At 35.1% G+C, this 17,421-nt stretch overlaps 1 protein-coding gene across 12 annotated transcripts in view; it reads left to right on the top strand.

Annotated features, from left to right (window-relative positions):
- The window catches only part of LOC307094044 (uncharacterized protein), a 322,974-nt gene that overhangs the window by 271,106 nt on the left and 34,447 nt on the right, over positions 1 to 17,421 (top strand). For 6 of the 12 annotated variants that reach the window (XR_013813029.1, XR_013813030.1, XR_013813031.1 and 3 more), the window contains one exon: positions 3 to 4,329. The gene's annotated coding sequence lies outside the window, so the exon portion shown is untranslated. Of the gene's footprint in view, positions 1 to 2; positions 4,330 to 17,421 lie in introns of those variants that run through there. The other 6 variants (XM_079762512.1, XM_079762507.1, XM_079762509.1 and 3 more) reach the window with 5 other exon arrangements.

Here is a 17,421-nt window from a genome sequence, read left to right as displayed (position 1 = left end):
AGCTAATTCAATGAAGAGTGGGCTGAACTTTGGGTCTAAACGAGACAATAGCTGCCTTCGCAGTCTCAGCAGAATGGTTGATGGGAACGCACTCTACATTTGGCAGAGAATCATGTGACCTTACGACTGAGATTTTGTGATGGTGCCAACGGAGACTTGGATAGCAGCAACCGTCCTGACTTTTTTCTTCTTTTCTAGCCCGGGCTCAGAAAATGGTGGATCTTAATACTTGACTTTAGCCAGGCTCAGCAAGCGACTGAGCTTTGAAGCACAACTTCGCCTTTATTCTGGGTTTTTGGCAGGCCACCAGGAGGCTGTCCCTTTCACGCCTGATAAATTCTGCTGCTTATCTCTAAATAGGAAAAGAAAAAAAAAAAAGGGGAGGAAAATATAAACAGAATATTGAGGCATAACAAGTGAATCCTAAAATTGTGTGTGTGCATTTTGGTTTTTTTTTTTTTTTTTTTTTTTTGCCTTTTCTTACTGCTGATTTTTTATTTTTTTTTCATGTTCATATCCTTTCTGCTTGCTGAAGAATCCAAGGAGGTTTTTTCTTTTTTTTTTTTTGGGGGGGGGGAGGTGGTTTATAATGAACAGGCATTTGAACTGGGCAAACAGGACGACAGCAGCAGTGATCATGAGATCATTGCAGCAATGTAGCAAACTGGCACCCTGCCTCCTCACCCTTTTGGTTCAGGAGACCAACGTGTGCAATCCTCATTTCTAAAGTCAGCACAGCCTGGAAGGATTCCTGGTCTCTCCCACCTTGGACCACTGTGCTGCCAGGGACGGCAAGGATTGGTGCAGCTCCTGCGCAGTGCTTTGTGCCTGGAATACCGAGGAGGAAGAAAGAGAAGACGAGCACCCTGGTCCTTTTTGCAAGAAAATAACAGGAGCCCTGGAGAAGAAATGCAAAAAAAAAGGAACCCGAGTGTGTCCCACTCCATGCAACAGTGACGAAAAAAAAAAAAAATGAGACTTTCCTGCTAAAAACAAAAACAAACAAAAATCCAAACCAAAACAAACTAAAAAAAAAAAAAAAAAAAAAAAAGCAAACATTGGCTTGTATAACTACAGAGGCATCGAGCTTTGTAAAGCAGCTTTGTAAGGCAACATAAGCAAATGAGCCTTCTTTCTTTTTATTATTTCAAAAATATGGCCTAATTAGCAATGTATTGCACTTGGTGAAATCGCACCTTTCATATCAGGTATAACTTTTTTTGTTGTTCTTTCTAAGCCTGCTCTTCTGTAAGAGGGAATCCTTGAACTTTCAGTTTCCTCTTAACTCATCACCCACTTTACTCTTATTAACTTTTTCCTCTTGCTCTCTTGCTCTAATCCTGATTAGAATAGCAATTAACTAAAATAGAACAATCTCTATGAAAAAGTCGGTACATGTTTTTATTTCTGATATACATAGAAGTTTTGGAAAGGCATTCATATGTTATCTGTGCTTTTTGCGTACAGGATTAGTTTTTGCTATCTAAGAAAACTGAGCGTTTAGCCCTATTTGGTAAAGAAACTAAATCTTTCATGTGCTTGTGACTCATAATTTTAAATGTGAAAGAAGAAACTTTTTGAACTTCTAAAAAAAGGGTCATATTAGAATATGCATTAAAATGCTGGTAAATAAAATTAGTTAGGAGGGATTTATATTTAAATATTTTACCAGGATTTCAGTATAACCGAAATAGGGCTGAAAAGATTATGTTCTCAGTTGCTAAGTAGAAAAGAAGCTTGTTCCACAATAATACTGTCTTTTAAAATATACTTTAAAATAAGCATTTGTCTTAGAGCTGTTGCAGAGTGCATTGGAAATAGCCATTAAGTATTTTAGTGGAAAAAGTACATGTAAACTTGTCTTAAGTTTCTAGTAATGTATTGGCTCAGCAGATAAATACATTGCATTCTAATAATTATGTCTGTATAACTAAATTGCTGAGGAATTTAAGCATTTTATAGTAAAACCCAGTTTTGATTCATTCAATGGGTAAGGGTTAACAGATGTATTCCACTTATTTTAATTTTGATTAAAACTTTATAATTATGTTTAAAATTGTTAAAAAAATAAAATGCTTTTCAAATTATAGCATGTATAAATGAAGCCTATAATCTGTATATTATAAATTGATACCATCATATTTTCCATGAAAAGACTAAACATTAGCAAACTTGTGCTTTTAAAATCATATTTCATTATATTGAAAATACGTAGGGAAAACAAAGAATAAATATAGAACTGGTGAATTCTACTTTCTTTTTGGTTATTCTACAAAGAATTATGGGGAATAACAAACATCTTATATACTGATAACATTAAAATAAAATGCTTTATTAAGTTTATGGGTTATTGTTCCCTAATTATTTTTTTTTAAATAGCTCTTGTTCCTTTATGCTGCCTTAGCTAATGGAACATCAACTTTCACAGTCCTAATTAACATTTATAAACCTGTTTTCATGTTTCAAGATCCTTCAGTTGAAAAACATTATTTTAAATGTTATTTTTAGAAACCATTAATCTCTACACTCTTAATTATCTTATTAAGCTCATGCCAAATCCAAATCTCTTTTCAGCTTTCACTAGTTCATTGTACAAGACCTAGTCGCTTCTTTAACAGCCATGGCTCCTTTCACTTTCAAAACTGTTCCTGTGAAAATAACACCAACCAAAATGAATGCATAAATGCAAACTATGAAGCCACATTATATGTCATATGAGTAGCCTTGGGTGGGGCTCTATGAGTCTTCCAAGCCTCAAAAAAAATAGTTTAAAAGGTTTTGCCCATTTTGATATTGTGTTTTCTTCTCGATCGTCCACCTTCACTCCCACCATCCACCCAGATGCTCCTTCTAGACAGCAGTTCTCTGATATTTCTCCTTTTGTGATTGTTTTAGGGACAAACTTAAAATGGATATGAGAAGTGAAGAAAGTGATCATGGGAGAAAATCATCTCAGGTAAAAATAAAAAGTTAAAAAAGCAATTAATATTTAATATTTTGAAGAAAAAAAAACAAAATAATTTTGACTGTGTTAGTTATAAGAATTCGTTTCATATTCTTTATGAATCTAGCTGTTGGAATTTTAATTGATGGTTTGAGAATTTATATTACCCGCCTCTGAAAAATTTTTCTCTGAGTTTATGAGCAATATACTGTTTGAGTCACCTTGAATGTATATCTAGATATCCATACATATAACATAGCTGAAATATGGTTGAATAAGAAGTTGTTTAGGAAAAAAAATTATTTTATAATTTGTTGTGCCATATAAAAGGAAGTGAAATCTGGGAGGAGGGAATAAAGTCATGCTTTTTAAAAAATATATGATCTAATAAGACAATGAAACCAAAATATACATTTTTATGGTTATGATAAACCCAAAACAGATGCTACCATTTATTTCAGATCTGAATTTGTGAACTTATGTTGAAATATTTTACTATAGTTGAATGCATGAATCTTGAATGTTAATTTTTTAAACTTATTAATAAGTAGAAAATTTGAAAACAAATAACGGTAAAAATTATGGAGACCAAATTCTGAGTGTAAAGTCTATAAAACACATTTTATATTATTTATTTCAAGATATGTAAATATGCAGTAATTTTATGTAGTGCTACTATTTTTCACAATGAAGGTATAATTGAAAAATGCTAAATATGTGGATATGAGTAAAACAATTAATGAGTGCACAAGTTATAATTTTGTTGCTGTTGAGTTTAGACTCTTAAAAAACATATATGTGGCTGGCTTTATGTTTATTCTTATATGTTTGATCATGGTCTGGTGATTTAAATATTTTTAATAACCTTTTTACCCAATTTGTGGACAAGATGAGAGATGTATATAGTCATACATATGTTTTAAATATATCATTTTTGAAAACTACATTTAAATATATGGTGTATAAGAGAGATGATATCCTGTTTTATGAAATAGATCTGGACTATAAATGTTAGCGCACAGGAGTAGTAATAATGCTATAAATGTGTGATTAATTTTAGTTTTCTGATATTTACTTATCTAAATCTTATTAATCTCAGTATTATTTCAAGTACGGCCAGCTATGTATATATTTAGGATTTTTAACTTCCTTCTGTACTCTGCCTAGTCAACAAAATTTTACTTATTTTATGAGAAAGTTATATGTTATCAATTACTTGAAACCACTAACTGAGGTTTTATAAGAATTAGAACAAACACAGGCTAACTTTTACACAATTAGCTTAATAGTTAATTTTGTCTTAATTATAGGCTCATAACACTATATTCATGCCTCACAATTACATAATTCATACATGCATGTATGGATTATTTTTTCTTTTAAAACTCATCATTAGTTAGAATAGTCTAATTCTAAAATACTATTAAAACAAAAATAATCTGTGAAAAATCTTTCAATATAGTATTTTTAAATTCTTATATATATAAACCTTCATTTAGTTTAGAATACTTATGAAGGCCTTTAGCTGGGGATAGGCATACTTAAAGCATTTAAAATTTTTATACTAAAGGATCAGTATTATTATTTTCATCTACTAATTTCATCAGATATTTTCAACAAATTCTACTTTAATAAGGAGCCCATGTGAGATGTTGCCCATTGGCATAAACCCGTAGATCCGATCTTGTGGTGAAGTGGACCGCACAAGCTCGCTTCTATGGGTCTGTGTCAGTGTGGTGATGTGACAAAATCCTATACACAATGCTGTTAACTAATATTTCAATCAAACTCCTATAAAAATCTAGTTGATTACTTCTGAAGTAATTATATATATATATTTTAATGTATATATTAATCCTCATCTGTCTTACAAGGCAGGTTTAATTGTTGACCACTTGGAAGAGTTTGCAGCAAAGCCATTCAAATTTGAATGCACATAGAGTAAATTGCTTAGGAAACTTGGATTTTTTTATAGCAAGTTATGAACCAAGATCTGAATAGAGCCTGTCCAGAAATGCCAGTTCCCATTATAGTGGTTAGTGTACCTCATCAACTTCAAAAAGAAAATTAAAGATGATGTTTGGATTTATGTGTTACTAGTAAGCCTTTTTCTCTTGAAAAAGAAAGCTGAATGCTACTGAGTTTTAATATTATTAATTGCCAGAACAAGCTATGCCGGGAGAGATGTCAGAGGACATTTTGTTTGACCTATGCTGGAAACCCAAGAGGTTAGGATAATCCTAGTAGACACATATTAAGTTAATTGGTAAAATGTTAGAACATTATATCTACATCCTTACCAAGCCCTTAGGTGTATGGTCGCCATATTTGGAGGAGCTGACTGAAGATATGATAAGGAGTTTGAAGCGACAGTGGAAGCTGTGTGCATCCGGGTTGAGGTAGTAGGTTGTATGGTTTAGAGTTATACCCTGGGAGTTAACTGTACAACCTTCTAGCTTTCCTTGGAGCACACTTGAGCCATCGAGGAATTCTTCATCACTTTAATCTAATTGAGCCAATTTCTGTGCGAGAAGGTAATGTGTCATGAGTATTTTTAATAAATTGAGCCTTTATTACATTAAAATGATCTTTTTGTTCCTAAATATTAGATTATTCTATTATATCTACTTATAAACACTGGAAAAATGTATTTCTTATAGGTCATTACTCAGTGATCCAACATTTTTAAGAACTAGTGAGTGGTGACTTAAACTGTATTAATATTGCAGCTTTTTCACCTTAGAGTCACAAAATTTGGCACCTAATTTTGTAAGTTGATCATTGGTCTTTATTTATGTTTTTATTGGATACTTAGATAATACAGTAAAAAAAATAAAAAGGTTAGAATATTATATCATGAAGTGTCAATGACTTCAGTAGCACATTGCCTGAGTCTTTCTTATGACACATCACTTTCTCCCTTATGTTATGTTAAGTGCTTGCTTAATTTTTCCATACTAGACTGTAAGCCCCATGAGGGCAAAGTCCATGCATATTTCTCATTGTATCCCCTGGAATGCCTTACACAAAGTAAGAACCAAATATTTATTGGATGAATGAATAGAGTATAAGATTTCACGATGTGATTATTTCTATTGAATATTTGATTTAATTACAATGGTGGTCACAAATCTGAGTTTTGTTTATTGTTTCTAAAATTTCCCTAAATTTAATTCCCAGACTGCTCTGATTCAGTAACATACTTGACTTATTTTTTGACTGTGTTGAGTGTGTTCACTCATCCTAGACATAAAATTTAAAATTTAGGGGTGCTTTATACCTAGAATAAAAATAATAGAATAAATTTATTTTTATTAAAAAGTTCATTATAGTTTATAATCTTAAATTTAGATTGTGCATATTTCTTTTGAATTTTTAAATTTCTTAATTTCCAGATGAATGGTTTGTATTTTAGCATCAATTTTAAAATTAGCTTTCTGTATTCTGTATGCTTCCCTTAATCTTCTACCCTTTATACTTGTACAGTATATCTGTTGTATAGACCAGAAACAACTAAACCAGAACCATGTCAAGAAATCTATAATAATAAAAGCGTAATATGCTAATTAGACTGGACATCCTTCTGGACGTCCTTCCAGACGACCTTCCAGACGAAGCCTTGGCAGCAGGGGCCAAGGCAGAGGCAGCTGCAGCGGCAGCAGGGGACGAGCCCCTTGCATGAATTTCATGCATCGGGTCTCTAGTTGATAATAAATAAGTATATAGGGCATAATTTGAGGTTTAGATCACATTTTTGTTTAAAGGAAAGACACTCACAGTAATCTGTTTGTACAAAGAAAATGAGTCTCTTTGGAATCCATTAGTTTGCTGTCAACTTTAGTGGAAGTGAATGTTGCAATTTAGATAGAGAGGCTAGTTTAGGTAGATCGTCTTTCAGTCACAGAATTAAATAGTTGTAGATATTAGAACTAATTTAAACTCTAAGCATGAAACACTGAATACATGAGAAAAGATTTGTAGATGCAGATATGTGTTAAAAACTATTGAATACATGAGAAAAGATTTGTAGATACAGATATACGTTAAAAACCATTAAGACCCTGGTGGTGTGTTGATGAGCTTTCTAGAGAACACTGGCGTTCAGAATATCTCAGAATTTAGAATTTACCAACAATGGTAGTGAAGAAGGAACTTTTGAGGCACCAACAGGAAGAACACATGAAACTTAGAAAGCCAAATAGCAATGATTTCAAGCAAAATTATTTGACTGGCATGCAGAAGTTAAAGAATAGTAGTCTCTAAGAAAGAAAAGTCTTTTGAAGGATTAATCAAGAGACAATGAACAAGAGGCAGGAGAGAAGAGAGCAAGAAAGAGACTGAGAGAGAAGGGACAGATGAAAAAGACAGTGACCCCTAGCAAAGAGAAACAAGATGTGTCTAATAGTAGCAGTTCAACACAAAGGTGGAAGAAATAGACAATTGAATGGTAAACAATTAAATTTTTGTGAATAATTTAGCCCTTGAGAACTAGGATACCTTTCTTGTGTGTGAATGTATGCATTTGTGTGTATTCCAATACTTAGTTCGGAGACCAAGTCATGTACACATTGATGGCCCAAATAGAATACTATTGCCAATAAATTCCTGTTTCTGTGCAGTGCAATGAAGTATATCACAGAAACCAACAAGATGTATGGTACAAGAATAATCTCATAAAAACACTATGATAAATGCATCAAATTGTGGGTCTCTTATCTACTCTATCTAAAGTGAGCTGGTATTATTGAAGAATGGCTGAAAAGTGGCAAAGATGTAGCTATGACGTATTGTATTAGTCATGCAGAAATCATAATTCTACAAGGCAGAGGATATAATTAGCATTAGTGAAGAAAATAGGGTGAGAATACGACATGGGAAAGTTATGCTTTCACTGATGATTAATAATATTTTTTCTCTTCCACCTGTTGGGATTTTTTAACTTACTATTTTTTATAAAATAACTAGAGGCCTGGTGCACGAAATTTGTGCACAGGGGGTGGGGGAGGGTGTCCCTCAGCCCAGCCTGTACCCTCTCCAATCTGGGACCTCTCAAGGGATGTCCGACTGCACATTTAGGCCCGATCCCAATGGGCAGTGGTATATCCCTTTCACAATCCAGGACTGCTGGCTCCCAACAGCTCTCCTGCCTGCCAGCCTGATTACCCCCTAACCACTCTCCTGCCAGCCTGATCCACACCTAAGTGTTCCCTTGCCAGCCCGATTACCCCTAACTGTCCTCGCCTGCAGGCTTGGTCACCCCCAACTGTCCCCCCTGCCAGCCTGGTTTCCCCTCCAAACTGCCCTCCCCTGCAGGCCTGGTCCCCCCCAACTTCCCTTCCCTACCTGCCTGGTCACCCCTACCTGCCCTCCCCTGCAGGCCCGATTGCCCCCAACTGCCCTCCCTTGCAGACCTGGTCCCTCCCAACTGCCCTCCCCTGCTGGCCATCTTGTGGCGGCCAACTTGCCATCTTGTGTCCACATGGAGGCAGCCATCTTTGACCACATGGGGGCAGCCATCTTGTGTGTTGGAGTGATGGTCAATTTGCATATTACTATTTTATTAGATAGGATGTTTAATGACAAATGCACAAATTGATAGGGTTATATTTAAAGAAACTAAGATTCGGGCCATTGCTGGTGTCACTACCTAGAAATAGTTAAGTTAGTTTAAGAAACTATGGGGAAATATATATTTATAGAGTTAACATTTAATGGGGAAACAACTATGCAGATTCAATAATTTCCAGTAATCATATTTTACTGTATACCAGGGTTTCCACATTTGGTAACAGAGGAAGTGTGACAATTTAGGAAATAATTAAATGTCAGTAAATCATAATCTACTTAACCAATGTCTCTTGATATTTTGGAACACTAAATTGGCTACATTAGATAGATAGATAGATAGATAGATAGATAGATAGATAGATAGATAGATCTTTATGTCTGTAGTGGCTGATTTACCTTAAATGTTTTGGGAATGAGGCATAAAATAGTTGGAGTGGGAAGGAAGGGAGGAGAGGAAGAAAGGAAGGGAGAGAAGAAGGAAATACAAGGAAAACCAATTGCAAAGCAATTGATTGGGCCTTACCAGAAAAGCCTAATTTAGTTCATCGTATTGAACCAAATCGGCCAAAGTAACTATGGGAAAATCAGAAAGCTTATTTGGTAATTGGACTAAGTCTCCTTGAAACAATCCAGCAGTACATGAACTGTTATTAGAATGAGTCACATTCTGTATAATCATTATGTTTCTGTTATTCTCTGTTTTCAAAGGCTGATTCATGAGCACAGGTGATTCTCCAAGATCCCTCAAATGATGTGATACAGGATTCTGCCACCCTGAGCATTATTTTACACCCACACCTAGTTTCTCTTCAACAGAATATATGGATAACTCTTGAGAACACTGATCTTGACTACACCCATGCCAGCCCCAAAAAGATCCCTAGGGAAAACCTGTGAATGATCGTTAGGTGCAGAATTAAGGTATTAAGAGAGCATTTATCTCTTGCTTGCTTACTAATTTCTACCATTCACTACACCTTCTAAGCAAACCCATTACTTGATAAAGTTTTTCAAGATTCTTATGTATCACCTCTCTATCCAAAAAGCCTCTACTCTTTCTCTAAGAGCAATTTTTGCAGTTTTGAATCCTCATAGCCCTTGCACCTTTTATTCCCATAAAATTTTTCTAACTTTAATGAATAGTAAATACAAATGAAAAGGGACTATGACTTACTTTTGTACCTCCTGTAATGTATATACTTTAACAGTTAGATTGAGTTAAACTTTAGGTCATTTCTGAGCAATGATGAGAACCTATATGCATCTTAAAATAGACTATGCTTCATCAGTAAAATCTTGTGTTAATCAAGATATTTCTCCAGAACATGTCATTATGAGATACAATATTTTTAAGACTATCTATAAGTTCTGTAGGCCAGATTTGATTAAGCATGTGATACACCATTTGAATGTGATTTATGAAACTAGCTTATTCTACTATTTATAATAAATCTAAGCTCTTCATGTACAAAAATATCTTTTTCAAATTTACAACTCCTACATAGTGCTCAGTTTATAGGATGAATTCAAGCACTCTTTGGTGAATGAACAAAAAAAAAATTTTAAATGAAATAAAAATATTATGGGATACAGGAGCGATTCTACATTTAAACTTTAAAATTTTAATTCTTCAAACTTTAAAAAATTAGATATTAAGACAAATTAGGAATATCACTTTTAATTTTTGGGAAGACTGTTAGATGGGAGTTCTTGATTTTTAAGTTGGCATTGTTTTATGCATGCATTTACTTTTAACCTCACACTATGCTGTGTGTAATGTGTAAGTTAAATCAACTGCCCATGTTTCCTCCCTGCATCTTACTCCCCTGAACTCTCAATTCTGTTTCTCTTCACTCAATCTCTTAGAAATCTTACTTGACTGCAATCATATTGAGCCTTGTGTTTCCCGTCATTATTATCGTCCTATATAATAAATAATATACAAATTGACCATCACACCCTTGCACAAGATGGCCACCTCCATGTGGTCACAAGATGGCTGCCACAAATGGCCGGCAAGAGAGGGCAGTTAGGGGCAACCAGTACAGCAGGGGAGGGCATTTGGGGGCAATCGGGCCAGCAGGGGAGCAGTTAGGCATCAATTAGGCTGGCAGGGGAGTGGTTAAGGGGTGATCAGGCAGGCAGGCAAATGAGTGGTTGGGAGCCAGCAGTCCCAATTTGTGAGAGGGATGTTCGAGGGGTCCCAGATTGGAGAGGGTGCAGGCTGGGCTGTGGGACACCCCCCCAGTGCATGAATTTTGTGCACCGGGCCTCTAGTGTTTAGATAATATACTAGAGGCCCAATGCACAAAATTCGTGCGAAGAGGGGGGTGCCTTAGTTCGGCTTGTGCCCTCTCTCAATCCGGGACCCCTTGCTCCTAACCGCCTGCCTGCTTGCTCCTTACCACCTGCCTGCTCACTCCTTACCACCTGCCTGCTCACTCCTTACCGCTTGGCTTGACGCTCCTTACTACTGCTGCAGAGGTGGGAGAGGCTCCCACAACCGCTGCTGTGCTCACCAGCCATGAGCCCAGCTTCTGGCTGAGCGGTGGTCCCTCTGTGGGAGTACACTGACCACCAGGGGTCAGCTCCTGCATTGAACATCTACCTCTGGTAGTCAGTGCACATCATAGCGACTGGTTGTTCTGGTTGTTCTGCCATAATGGTCACTGGGTTTTTATTATATAGATAGTAAAGTCAGATTGTAAGCTGCATAATTCATGTGTACTTTTACTTACTAGGCACTTAAATAGTATTTGACTGAAATTAAAAATAAAATATAGATTTATAAACTGTAAGAACCTTAGAGATAAACTGGACCATTTTCCAGATGACCTAACTGAGTGTTTCATGATCTTGCCAGGGTCAATCCAGTAGTATAGACACAATCTAGATTTCTGTTCAGATAGGTAATCTATCTAAGATGAAATATTTTATGTTTGCTATCAAGGGATTTTCAGCTAGTTTTCAATTGCTCTCAATAGATTATTGGTTAGTGTCATTAAGCAAGTTTTAATTAATTGATTGATATGAGATAATAAGGTTTTATTTTGGAAAGACTACAAAAAGGTAATTTATCATCAGACTCAAATATGATACATATATAATTAATATTATTTAAAATGAACTTCATATCCTTATAGTTCTTTCTTTTCAAATACAAGTACAATCTTATTCTTCTAGGCATAGAGAGAAAATTCTCTACCTTCTAGTTCCACTGTGTTATAACCCCTTCTTCCAGAACTCTTCTCCATGGGAGAGGAGTATGGCCTAGCATTTGTGATGTATGATAAGTAAAAAGGGAATAAGTAAGAATTGGTTAGTTAACCTATTAGTATTGTGTTGCTTAGGAGAACAAAAGTTACCGTATTTTCTGGCATATAAGACGACTTTTTAACCCAGGAAAATATTCTATACGCCCAGTCGTTTTATACGCCAGAAAATACGGTAATTTGAAATGCTAACCATAACTTAGTCTGATGTAAGAACTCAATTGCCTATGCTCCCCCATGAAATATGCAAGATATAATTATGTCATAAGGATCAAGAACTTAAATAACTTCAGGATCTAAGAAGTATAATAAGATAGACTTTAAGACAAAAGGAAGTAATGGAAACTGTGGTAGACCAAGGAAGTCATACTCACTTTCAAGTTATTCCAAAATGACTTCTTCTGTCAATCTAAATTTGGCCCATGAGGGCAGCCAGTTTTCCATTTCGGTATGAAAGCATCACATAGTACAGCAAAGTTTCAATAAATCTGTTCTTTTGGTGAACCTAACAGCATTTTTACAATTGAACTAGACAATTTAGAACATCTATGATATGTTCAAATAATTCTAAAGTGTATAAATAGGATAAATTCTTACACACTTCTGTGTTATTTCAAATATACGTGTTGCTGTTATTTTAAGTAGACAAGTATGATCCATGATAGTATATATATTTTCTTGACTTTAATTGACTAATGAAAGAATATTCATTGTTCAAGCAATACCTACCAATTGCAATATTGTTTTGATCCTATTTAGTAGAAGTAATTGTAGTGGTCCTAGTAGTAGTATAGCTATGTAGTTTTAGGTCCCATCTGCATCTAAATCTCAATGTACAAAACAATAAAATCCATATAATTCTTATTCCTCAATATTAATGCCAAAGACAGATGGATAGATACCAATTTCAAGTCAGAAAAATCGAAAGATTAAATTAAGTGAACCCAAAGTTCAAGTGTTCTCATTTCAATATAGTCTTACACTCAGGCAAGTGTATATAGTTTAAGAGTAAAGTAACTGGTATTGTTGTTAATTATATTTTATTGTGTTATAATTAAAGAACCAGTTGTGCATAAATCTAGAACTAGAACTAGATCAGGTTTCTGTCTTACATTGTAATTTAATCTGGTAAACTAAAATCTGGTAAGTAGAAATGACACAACCAATTATGACAACACTGAGTTTATAGTAATAAAAGAGACATGTGTTTGTAATTTTGCTATGTGTAGCACAAGCATTTTTATTTAATACAATTGGAATTAGTAGTTGACCAGTTAATCCACAAAGATTTTTGAAGAAACAGATATTAAAAATTAACATATACATATAATACATATTTTGTTTAAATTTTAAAACTTGAAAAAAATTTGAAAGCTTGATTATATATTTATTTGCCACTGTTTTTATAAAAGCCAAGAAATATTTTGATTTGGGTTGCTGTTCACAGATCTTCATCATTTTAATCTCATAATGCATCATCTATGAATTATAATTTTAGTTGTTTCATAAATGTCTTTAAGTATAAATCCAATGCAAAGAAATCTGAAAGCCGAATCCCATGTTCTCTATAATTTTTCTAATTTTTAAATTTGTTCTACCTACATCTAACTCAATAGCAATTTTTAAAATATGTTTTTATTGGTTTTAGAGAGACAAGAAGGGAGAGGGAGAGAGAGAGGAAATATCGGTTGCCTTCCATACACATCCAAGGGTAGAACCTACAACCTGGGTATGTGTCCTGACCAGGAATCAAACCGATGACCATTTGGTGCACAGGACTAAGCTCAACCAATTGAGCCCTACCAGCCAGGCTCGATAGCAGTTTTAAAGGGACTGAATTTCAAAAATTCTCCAGTATATCTCATCTCTTATTATTTTTATACTCATACTTAAATTGGTTTGTATAGTATTTAATTACATTATACAATTTCATATTTACCCAACAGGCATAGACTGGTTTGAGAATAGACATAATTGACTACCTACCAGAAAGCATACAAATCATTTGTTGGGAACAGAAATACTTGGGTGTTCTAGAACTTTCTAAGGTAATAAAATGTTTTCTTCATTGCCCTAAACAGTAGCCACAAGCCATATGTGGGTATTGAACATTTGAAATGTGGCTAGTGTGATTGAAAAACTAAATTATACATTTAGCTAATTTTTATTTAAGTAGTTATGTGTGGCTAGAATCTAGTGTATTGGACAGTGCAATACTGGAAAGTGGCTCTCTTGCAGTTGGCATGCCGGGGGCACCTGTGGAAAATGTCAGGTATTCTGTAAAGTGGCGCATGGTTAAGAGTACTTCTGTAGTTGAATTAGTTTTGAGGAGAAAAATGGCTTTGGAAACTCAAGTTTGATATAAGATAGCTAAAATTACTGTCATATTAAATTTGAATTTAATGTTTCCGGTAACTTAGTTTGTTTGATCCATCAACTATCCCAAACATATCAGATAGGATGGCTTCTAATGTGATACTATTAGTCCTCTTTTAAATGTGAGAACACCACAATCAGGGGCTTATAAAATGTCTTACAACCACATAAATGGAAGATCCTAGGACTGAAAATGTGTCCTATCAAAAGAAGTTGATTTCAACTACTTTGTTATTATCCCTCCAATGATGGAGGCTCACCACTTGAAAGCAGTAGGTACACACAGTAAAAGTTTGAAAATAAGACTTACCTTACTTCATTCAGAATAAAAGTCCAGCTTCACTAGTCAAAGCTTCCTAGACCAGTATTTCTTTCCATTCAGAGATCCACACAACTAAAATTCAAAGACCTCTTTCCTGTTTCTGATTTTTCAAAATATAGAATAACGTAACGTTGCCAGACCTACCTGACAACAGCAAATATAGTCATTTCTAACTGGGAATTTATCAGCTCAGTGTGGTAGAATGTTTATTTGATGATAAATATTGAGCTGCATCTATTATATAATGATCACTTCTGCTTTTAAAGTCTAAGTGTTTCACAATACAGGAGTACAATAAACAGGCTACTTGAAATTAACTGATTGGTATTTGAGAAACATCTAACATTGTTCCTTACATAATCTAGGGACTCAGAGAAGGCTTTTTTTTTTTTCTTTTTTCTCCTCCTCTAATAATGTTAGCTTGACACTGCTTATTATTCACTGGGTTTTAAGATGGCTTAGAACAGTGGTTCCCAACTTTATTGCTTGAGGACATGAAGAAAGAGGGGCTTGTGTGGTGGGAGGTGCCAGTCGTTGGAAAAAGTCCTCAGTGTTATTCAGATTTTATGTCTGCAGGGGCACACATTCCAACAGGCATTATTCTGTGATACGATTTCAGAGGGCTCAGAAAGGTCACCCCTGCTTCAAAATAGCTGGTCTTTCCTTGCACATTAAACTTAGCATATCATTCATCCCCCGGTCCCCAGAAATACAGAGATTGAACTTCAGCCCTGGAGTCAGGCACACTTGCATTTATAACAAATATGCATCAACCACTACTACAAAAGCTGTATGATCTTCTTCTGTAACGTGAAAATGATGACACTAGCATTATGATATTTTTGTGAGACTAAAAATATTTTATGGCACTTAGCAAGCATGGTGTCCCGTAGGTAGAGTTGAAAATACACTATATTACTAACATGACCATCATTATACATTTTAAATGGTGCAGTGTATTGTTTATCTAGAAATGCCCCTCAGAATTTCCATGTAAATTCCAGGCAGAGCCAGCCACTGGAAGCACTGGGAGGCTGTTTTCTCTGAGACCTCCCCCTTGATTCCTGAACATCATGGCTGCGCTGCCTGGATTTGCTATTGTGAATAAACCACATTTCAGATATTCTTCTCATTGTCAGATCATGGTAGACAGGAGTTCTCACCTTTTCCTCTGGAAATGATAGTCCTTCTTCATATATCTGAAGTTAAGTCTTTTCCTTTTTGCATCATCCTTATTCTGAAAACATAAACAATCTGTCACCACTGTTTATACATAAAGAAAGTGACCAACTGCTTAAGTGTCTTAGTTTTCCCATCTGTAAAAAGGGTTAATTCCTTCCCTGTTGATCTTCTCCAGACTCTTGATAAAATAAAAATATATAATGGAAAAAAAGGAAAAAAAAAACACATCAGCATTCCCATGAATAGAAAATTAACCCATTTTAACTTATCTACAGGAAACTATAAGCAGATTGCCAGGGAAGGAGAAGTAACAGAGTATTTTTAAATTGTTCATTCCCAGGGAGAAGATGTCTCTATCAGTCTCTCAATACCTCTGCTTATCTTTGTCTGTCTCTCTATGTATCTTTCTCGTCTTTGTGTCTCTCCCACTCTCTTCCCATGTTCTTAGATCCTACTATTCTCTTTTGTGTTCTTAGATCCTACTATTTCCATTGCTTAACTGTTTGCATTTCTGCATCTATTACTATACACGGGTTCCTTTGTTCAAATCTAGCCCTGTGCCAAAAGTAAAATAATATATATTTACTAAATAAGCAAACGAATTATTGAATTAATGAAATCAATTTAATAACGAGAGCAGCTACAGAAATGTAGACTTCAGTTTGTATGTAAAAGGGAGGTATTAGCTACAGTGTAATTAATATATTAATTGTTGGCCTTCTTGGTCAGGGCATGCCATAGGAAGAATCCTCTAAATTCTTCTTAGCAGGTTCCTTTTCTAAAGCCAATCTTTTCATTCTGAGCAAGGGCACCCACACCATGCCCGTGTGATAACATTGACTTACATTACACATTTCTCCCAGAAAATTGGGCGTGTCTCTATGTTTCATAACTAAGTTATTTGTTTTTTTAGTCTGTAGAAACTAAATTCATTTTGTCATGCAGTGAAAGCATTTTCAGTAATTTTATTGTAACCAATTTTCATTTTAGGGAATGAACAGGAGGTTTTTGAACTGGGTTCAAAAGTTTGTGAGGTCTGGAACATGGTTCTTTTTGTGTCTTTCCTCGGGCTGATTAGAGTGCTGTGTCAGAGGGTTGGGTGGTTTCCCAAAGCAAGATAACTTTCAGGGAGGAAGCAACGTAGGCTTCTCAAGGTCAGTGGTATAATGCACCTGGAGCCTGCGGCCCACTTACCACGGCTTTGATGCTGTCCCACCAATCTACAGAAAGCCCACACCTCCTTCCTAGGTCCTGGATGTGGGCTTAAATAGTCTCCAGGAAATAGTACCTGTACCTCCTTGGCCCTAAGCACCTACTATTTCCTTTATGGTGGTGTCAGAGATTTCAGAAGCTAGGATAGTGACCATGCCCTGCCCATTTTCACCTGCTGGTGATTTTACTTATGACTGTGAAAGTGCTATGGCCTTCAGAGTAGGTGTTTGCAAATTTGGTGTCTGGTTGTTAGGCGCAGGGATGGCAGACCTTCTTTCTTTGCTTAGGTATTTTCATCACAAACCATGGGCTTTAGATAGAGATTGCAAAATGTAGTACATAAAAATATGGGATGCCCAGTTAAATTTAAATAAACAATGAATAATTTTTTTAGTATTACTATATCTGATATTTCCTGTTATTTTTGTTGTTTATCTGAAATTAAAATTTAACTTCATGGTTTTTATTTGGCAATTCTATTTTAGCTAGTATTTTCCATAATAAAGTGTCTTATCCCATTTCTCCGTATGTGTTCCACTTGTATT

Source organism: Cnephaeus nilssonii (genome assembly GCF_951640355.1).
Source record: "Cnephaeus nilssonii genome assembly, chromosome: 3".
Lineage (NCBI taxonomy): Eukaryota > Metazoa > Chordata > Mammalia > Chiroptera > Vespertilionidae > Cnephaeus > Cnephaeus nilssonii.
Note: the sequence above shows the minus strand (reverse complement) of the source record. Positions and strands in the feature narration are given on the sequence as shown.